Source organism: Gopherus evgoodei, chromosome 19, assembly GCF_007399415.2.
Source record: "Gopherus evgoodei ecotype Sinaloan lineage chromosome 19, rGopEvg1_v1.p, whole genome shotgun sequence".
In the NCBI taxonomy this organism is placed as follows: domain Eukaryota; kingdom Metazoa; phylum Chordata; order Testudines; family Testudinidae; genus Gopherus; species Gopherus evgoodei.
In genome coordinates this window covers 6,212,480-6,220,739 of record NC_044340.1, presented here as the reverse complement: position 1 = coordinate 6,220,739, position 8,260 = coordinate 6,212,480, and the positions used below count along the sequence as shown (strand labels likewise).

The 8,260-nt window shown below is 47.6% G+C and overlaps 1 long non-coding RNA gene and 1 pseudogene across 1 annotated transcript; one reads left to right on the top strand and one right to left on the bottom strand.

Annotated features, from left to right (window-relative positions):
* Nucleotides 1-3,399: 3,399 nt before the first annotated feature.
* On the top strand, nucleotides 3,400-6,507 carry LOC115637272. The gene is made up of 3 exons (XR_003997221.1): nucleotides 3,400-3,502; nucleotides 4,661-4,760; nucleotides 5,351-6,507. It is a non-coding gene; the product is annotated as an uncharacterized LOC115637272 (long non-coding RNA).
* A 71-nt stretch (nucleotides 6,508-6,578) lies between these two features.
* LOC115637271 lies at nucleotides 6,579-7,492 on the bottom strand (annotated as a pseudogene).
* Nucleotides 7,493-8,260: the final 768 nt, after the last annotated feature.

The following is an 8,260-nucleotide window of genomic DNA, read 5'->3' as shown; positions in this document are numbered from 1 at the left end:
TGGTCAGAGCCTGCTACAACTACCAACTAATGGAGTTACTCTTTTATTTCAAGTGTCAGCAAGATTTTCCTGCCAAAGGACCAAAGTTCAATCCTCGCTGATGACCTGTGCCTGAGCCATCACAGAATGAGGGCCTGAGCTCACAAATAGGGTGTTATCACTCTGGAGCACATGCCCCTATGGCTAACAAGTAACACTGCCAGTGAGCAGCAGCGGAAAGCTCTGATGCTCATGCTATGGACTTGCACTGCTTACCTGTGTATGCATCCCCAGAGCCAAGCAGCGGAAGGCCAGGTCCAAGGAGAAGTCACCACACTGGAAAGCTGGAACCCCACTCCACTAGCACCAGTAAGTGCATGAGATGGAGAACGAACAACTTCCCCCATCTCACTAACCTGCTTCCCAGCTCCTCTCACCGTAACTAGCAGTGCCCCACTGCCCACATACTGCAAGGGATAGCCCGTCCCTACCTCCCAACAGGAATTCCCCTCCCCTCCTCATTGCTCCACAGCCATCCACCCTGGAATGTGCCCCCATCAGTGAAGCAATGCTGCTCAGTTTATTATCATGCAAGAGTTTCTCAGGCTTCTCCCCTACTCTGTGCCCTAGCTATGAACCTGTTAAACTAGAAGAGCCAGCAGGGGCACTTTAGCTTCTGCAAGGCAAGAAACTCAACCTCTGTGCCTGGGTTCCCCCACCAATTAAAAGGGCAACACTACTCGTCTACCACCTGGAGAGTGTTGAGAACTTTAATTACACATTTGCAAAGTGCTTTGAGATCCTCTAATAAAAAAGTGAAATGAAATTGCTGTATGTTTTTTCCCTCTGGATGCACAAGTCTGCCACATGGGAGACATTAGGAGAAGTATAATAGCCCTGGCATCATACAGTAATTTAAAAAAAACCCACAAGCTGAGAGGATAATTACATTACAGACAGATCAAAGGCCTGGAAAATAAATTCACAGATAACAACTCTCTGAAAGACCAATAGGAACTTCTTGGAAAGCCTCAATGGGATAAAGAATTTCATTAAGAAAGTGGACCATACACAGTGCCCCACATCCCTCCATCCAGACCTGGCGCTAAGGGGACACTCTCTCTCTCTCTCTCTCTCTCTCTCTCTCTCACACACACACACGATTTTCAGGGGCTCCAAATTATTGTTCCAAAGGCCCAAATATGTGCCAAGTTATCCCATGTTAAGCAGTGGAAGTGACAATGACATAGTACTGGCACAGTAACCAAATTTTGCCTTTTTAAATTCAAAACCCAAGATTTGCCAGGGATCCTACTACCTGCTGGACTCCTGGAAGGTTGTTGGTTTTTTAAATAGCAACATCCAAGGCCCCAAAATATCCTCTTGCCCCACAATAATGGGACCCTAGAACAGACCCTGCCTCCATTCCCTCATTATCTCCACATAGACAACTCTGGTGTTCTGCTAAAAGACCATTCCAGTTGAAAACATCTGGATGTACCAGGGACGTTACAAGGCATGCGGGCTGCCCAGGCATTTTCCAGATGCACCCACTGTGTTCAGCAACTGCAAAATAATTAACGTGAGAGTGGATGTACCCTTGCTCAATAGGCAGAAGCCATTGGACTCCTCCCTATCTGACCAGAGTGTTTGCTCCCAGCTCACAGGAGCTGCTTGCAAGGGGTGTGTGCACTCACCACCATACACAGTCTCCTCTGCCCAGCAAACGTCCTGAGTAGGCCAATCTTTCACTATTCCCAATTCTCCATCTCCCACCCAGGGAAAGCCAGAGAGATGGGTAAAGGCAGCTCCAGAGCCAGTGAATGACAAACACCTCAAAAGGAGGGGGGAGGTGCGAGACGCCCCTACAGCTGAGCGAAATTTTTCATCCAAAACCTTTTCCTTTCCCCGCTCCCTCCAAATTTTTCTTCTCCATTTTTTTCAGACTGGCCAGCGAACTGAAAAATCCATTATTTGCTCCACTCTCCTCCTCTCTGCCCCACCAACTGCATTAAGACCCCCACCCCCTCTGAGATGATGCTAGCGCTGAACTGCAGTTTTGCTTCAAGGCTGACAGGATCCATCCACATCAAACCCTGAGGAAACCAAGCCAGGCTGAGGCTTTCTGCTCAGACGCTGCCAAGCCCAGCACTCAGCCCTCCCTGTGCTGCTTCAGGGGGAGAATCACCACTGAGATCTGCCACAAGGTGGCTCGGAGCATGCCCGTCACAGCCCTCAGAGAGCTGGCAAGCTACAATATGCCATCAAAAGAGCAAACCTCTCCCATGGAATATCTCTGCATGCTGAACAAAAAGTGGGGCTCCCTGCTGGACTTCACTCAGCTGCCTGCCAAAAGGCAGAGTTCTCAAGTGCAGAGCCAGCATAGCCTGGGCTGCTGCCGGGCGCCCCCTCAGCGCTGGGGCTGACAGACACACTACGTCTGCCTCCTACCAGTGTTTAATTTGTGCCAAGGTTTGTCAGGCACCTCTGGGCTTGGACGTTCATAGCCCCAGCACCTCTGGGCTTCCTGCATCAGTTAGGAATGTAAAAAAAATTGCCTGAGCCCTAGCACCTCTTTCATTACAAATTAAGCACTGCCTCCTATCCAAGTTAGATGCCGAGTTCTGGGTGACATGCCAGGAGATGTGCCAGGCTCTTTAACACCTTGTTCACCAAGATCTTTCATGCCAGAGAGAAGGGATCATGAGAAGGGATCTTTCATGCCAGCTACAGGAACCAGGGCAGTCAGAAAGAGCACCCTGAAAAGCAGGACACAGCACCCCATTTCTACCAGGCTCACACACACACACTCCAGCTAATCTGGCTCATTAAGCAATGAGTCATCTTGTTTACTGATGGCCTCATGCTACAGTACAGCAAAAAGAATCTGTGACACCACTGATATGGCTGGGCCATGATGCAGCCCTCCCTCCGGGACAACTTATCCAGGGTTGGGATGGATTATCCATCACTGGCAACCGGTAAATCAAGATGAGATGTTTTTCAGAGATCTGCTCTAGTTCAACAGGAATTCAGGGGAGTCCTCTTTGATACACAGGGCCCTACCAAATTCACAGCTGTGAAAAACACAGCACGGACCATGAAATCTGGTGTCGTCGATGAAATCTGACTATTGTAAGAGGGTTGCAGTATTGACACCCTTACTTCTGCACTGCTGCAGAGCTGGGCAGGCGGAAAGTGGCGGCTGCTGGCCAGGTGCCCAGCTCTGAAGGCAGCATTGCTGCCAGCAGCAGCACAGAAGTGAGGGTGGCAATATCGCGACCACTCTTCAATAGCCTTGCAACCCCGCCACGACCTCCCTTTGGGCTGGGATTACCACCATTACAACACTGTGAAATTTCAGATTTAAACATTGGAAACCATGAAATTTAAGATTTTAAAAATCCTGTGACTGTGAAATTGACCAAAATGGACTGTGAATTTGGTAGGGCCCTAGTTATACAGCAGGTCTGACCAGATGACACCAATGGCCTTGGAATCTATGAAATTCCCACACATTCAGGTGAGTCATGATCAAAGCCTCCCATTTCGTCACGATTCTGCAATGCAGCAAGTGTCACAGCTGGGAGGTGAGCAGCCAGACCCAGAGTCCTCAGTCACAAGACAAGAGTCAGCTGGGTCAAGACAGGAGGAGACAAACTGGAGGTCAGAACCACCAACCCGATGCCAGGAGTCAGGCCGGGTCAGGATGCCAGGAAAATCAAGCTGTGGGAGCAGGAAGCACAAGGCACACAGTCCAGAGCAGGGTGAAGATCAGGTGTTCAGACCAGTTCCTGTGCTGATGGCTGGCCCAACTTAAGCCAGCAGCGGATCAGCTGCTCTGAGACTTCACCAATAGAACTGCAGGGGCTTGGTGGGTCCTAGGCAGGCAAGCGTTAGCAGGCTACCAGATGGAGGGCTGGAGCATGGCTGCTCCTACAGACCCAGCTTCGAAACCTGTAGGTCAGGACAGCGAGGGCATCACCCCCAGCCAGTGGCTCAGTGCCTCTGCACACACCCATGAAGAACACTGCAGTGCACCTGGGGCAGGAGGGCACTGGGGTAAGGAAGGTTGGTTTGTTCTTCATCCATGCCAACCCTAGGACTGCCCTCCCCAAAAGGAGGGCAGTTCTGGTATTGCATGGGGTGGGGAGCTCCCTACTTTCCCCCTGCACACCCAGGAGGCCAATCTGCTCAATGGCCTATTCCTCTCTTTGACAAGGGTCACTGGGCAGGTCCCATCTACTCTCCAAGGTGCCAGGGAACAAGCACTAACAAACATGACCGAGACTGTCACATAGACAGGGGCGGCTCCAGGCCACAGCACGCCAAGAGGGTCCGCTGGTCCGGCGGCTTCGGAGGACCTCCCGCAGGCACGCCCCCGAAGGCGGCCTGCCTGCCGTGCTTGGGGCAGCAAAATTCCTAGAGCCGCCCCTGCACATAGATGGGGCCTCAGCATGGGACTGGGGACAGTGCTATTTTAAAAGGAACTGAGAGAAAGACCCTGGATCAGCCGGTGTCCTCCTGAAGAGGTTGGCACTGGGACACCCTTCGGCCTTGGGATGTATGAGTCAGATAGCAGCATTCCCTATCTCCCGACCACAGTCATGAACAAGATCCTGGGCTAGATGGACCTTTGGTCTGACCCAGTCTAACTGTTCTTGTGTTATTTATCTATTAGAGACCAACAGCCAGGTCAATTCCTGCTGCCCTGTTTCAGTGCACAAATCAGCTGCTATGGATTCAGCAAAACCACCAGCTCCACAGCTACTGATCAGCACGTAAGTCACAGGAAGGTTCTGGCCTCACACAACTTCACTCACAACCCTTTCTAGCATAAAAATATCCTCTAAACAGCTGTCACTGTGGAAAGAGATCACCACAGAGCTGCTGAGAAGTGACAGTTTGAAAGATGGAGCTCTTTTAAGAAGACATGATGAGCGAGTTTTTCAAGACCTGGCTGGAACAAATGGCAAACTACTTCAACTCAAGACACGGACTTTTTCTCTTTTTTCCATTTTTTAAAAGTAGTTTGTTTTTTTTTCTTTTTTTGAAAGTATCAGATCCCAGTTCTTGGGAAATGTTGGCTGATACTGAAAGCTTTTGCACGTGGTCTGACAAAAAGCTCTCCATCCCTTATCATGTCATGAGGCATAAGAGTCACATCATTCTGATTATCTTCACGCCTGGATAGACATGATGGTGATGGAGACTTTAGATACACAGAAGATCAGATCACATTAAATAGCAGCTGAGATGAATAAAGATCCTTGCTGATTCCTAAACTCCACTCTCGAGCCATGGAATTAATTCCAGCTTTGGCTCAAATCTCTGATAAATTCTCAGGCTGGTTCTGATTTTACCCAGACAGGTTTTCCCCTTTGACCTTGGCTGACCTTTCCAGGAAGAGAGGAGACCCAATGGCCTACATGGAGATGAATTAGGATGTCTCTCACTGCACGATTCAGGTAGGAGAGAAATGACGGTGAGGGAGAGGAAACAGTGTCTGCTTCATGCACAAACATCTTGGAAAATCAGCCATGCTAGGGAAAAGTAAAAAGGTAACAGTTCAGTAGGCTTTCTGTGACCCATTGCCATCTGCAATATTTGTCAGAACTCAGCAGCTCTTTAAAAGTATTTTACACAACTCCCACGAAGGATAGAGCACAGAACAAAAACACCCTCCCTCCTCAGTCGGCATTCCAGAGCCAGATGGGAAGGTCTGAGGCTGCAACTGATCTAAAGACGGATGTTGGCTGCTTAAAGAACCTCTCTGGATGGCTGTAAGAGGACCTGGTTGTCCCAAATGAGCATGAGGGGAGAGATGGAACAAGAGTTAAGAACAGCAGAGCACGAATGCCTTGCAATGCTGCATGGAGAATTTCAGAGCAGACTGCAGGGATGGCACTGGTGGCTGGGGGGGGAGGAGAGGCAATTTTAACAGGAATGGGGAGCATACTTTAATGTCACAGAAGGTTAATTCTAGTTACGTCACCCCCCACAAAGTGGCTGAATCCTTAGCATTTAAAAGTTCCTGCCCGCAAGCTGTAAGGCATGATCAAAAGCCTCAAAAGAGCCATTTTCTTTAGCCAATAGTTCAGTCGTAAACACTGTAATTAAGGGCTCAGGAGAAAGCCTGTGGAACACTAATGAGTTTGGAACAAGCCCATTCCATTAAAGGCACATACATGGGAAATGCACACATCAGATCTTCAGTCCTTTCTGGGCATTGCACAGAACCAGCCTATCACACCAGAGCCATTTGGCTGCCTATGACACGTGCAGAGCTGGGGACATCTGGAAGGCGGAAAACACTGGCGTGATTCTTTGCAAGCAACGCAATCAACAGGGTCAGTCGTCCCAGGCAAAGCAAAAAGGCCTCCTTTGTTCTCATGCGGGTTAATCAGGAGCTTCGTGTTCAGGCGGCTTTTAGGCCCTTCCATCACTAATCACAGGCTCATCCTCCTTTATACAGTAGCTGTGCCCACAGTTCATGGCTATCACTTCAAAGGTCTGATGGGCTCCCTCCCTAAGCAATGAGAAACTTCTGTTTAAGGGCATAGGAGGATGGGAACTGTTGCAGCCTTATGTTTTGTATTTATTTTTGTATCTTATACTTCCCTGAGTCGATTCTCTTACAGAATTAAAGCCCAAACCAAAATGAGTTATGTGACAAACAGGTACTCAAAAGTTTCAAAAAATTGGTCAAAGTTTTTCCCTGTGATTGAAACATTTTGTAATTGGATCCTAAAAAGCCGTAGACTTTCTTCAACTGTAATCTGCAGTGGGCTGAATAGGCAAAAATCTGGCCACGTTTGTTCGTCTTCACTAGACAGCCACAAATAAGGCAAAAGAAAATCTGCCGCATTGCCTTGCTCGGATTCAATGCAGAATGAATGGCCACCAAGGCAATAAACCAGTTGGGCTTGCAGAAATGGCACACTGTTTTACTTTGCAGGCTACATCTAGGAGCAACAGAACAACAGCGGAGACCAACAGGCAACAAATAAGCCGACTACAATCACAAATGTCCTAAGCAGTGCCAGAGATCTCCGAGTTATTATGTGTAGTGACATTACGGCAATGGGACTTTAGCAGTAAATATGTGCATAAATGATAGCAATCGTCACCAGAATGATTATAAAGATGCTGCTGAAAAATGCAACATATTTCTTGGAATAATGAGGCAACGCAGTTGAGCACTGTGGTAAGCTGTTGGCACAGTTCCAGTTGCAGATTGGTAAGGTACCCAGGGAAATGGAGATAAACCAATGGGAAGGAAAACCCTGTACTTTTTATTGGCACCTTAAGGCCTCCTTTTGATCATAGTCAAATACCTCTCGATGGCTCTGGCTAACAAACAAAACGTGGAAGCTCCTAGCGCTACAAACAAACTGCCTTCCTTAATAAACTGGATAGTGTGCAAAAGGATCAATGTTTTCTCTCCATACATCAGAAAGTTTACTTTGCAAACTACTCCAGTTAATAATTCAAAAACAGTTGGATTGCCAATAAAAAAGGCACATACGGGTTGCAAAATTTGTTATTTTTCCATAGGGCAATCAAAATCCTCAAGCTTTCCAGGACCATGAAACTACATGTAACCAAAAAGATGTAATCAAAAAGGCAACATTTCCTAACTCCACATGACCAGTTGCCTTTTTTCTTAGAACATGTTTTCCTGTATAATGATAATATAGCACTGTTAGCACATAGGCCCTCTTCATTTCCTTGAGGGGTGAAATTAGGTCCCTCCATCTTTAATCAACAGGTCTGTCTGAACAGCTCATCCTCTTTCACACAACAGCTGCATGACACTTTCTTAACAAATAGTTTCAAGACAATGCTTCCAAAGTCCATTGGCCTCCCTTCCCAGGTAAGGAGAAACTTCTCTCTGTGTTCAAGTAGGATAAGGACGGGTCGTTGTCAAAAGGGAAATAGCTTGCACCCTTAGTTTTGTATTATACTTGTTGTTAGGTTACAGATTGCCAACAACAAAGGCATATGGTTGGCCTGTTCCTCTGACAAGGGTCCCTTGTGAATATAGGCAGTAGAACATCTAGGCCAGTGACTCTCAACTTTTCCGGATGACTGTACTCCCTTTCAGGAGGCTGATTTGTCTTGCGTACCCCCAAGTTTCACCTCACTTAAAAACTACTTGCTTACAAAAGCAGACACAAAAATACAAAAGGGTCCCAGCGCACTAGTACTGAAAAGGTGCTTCCTTTCTCAATTTTATCATATAACTATCAAACAAATCAATTGGCATGTAAATATTGGG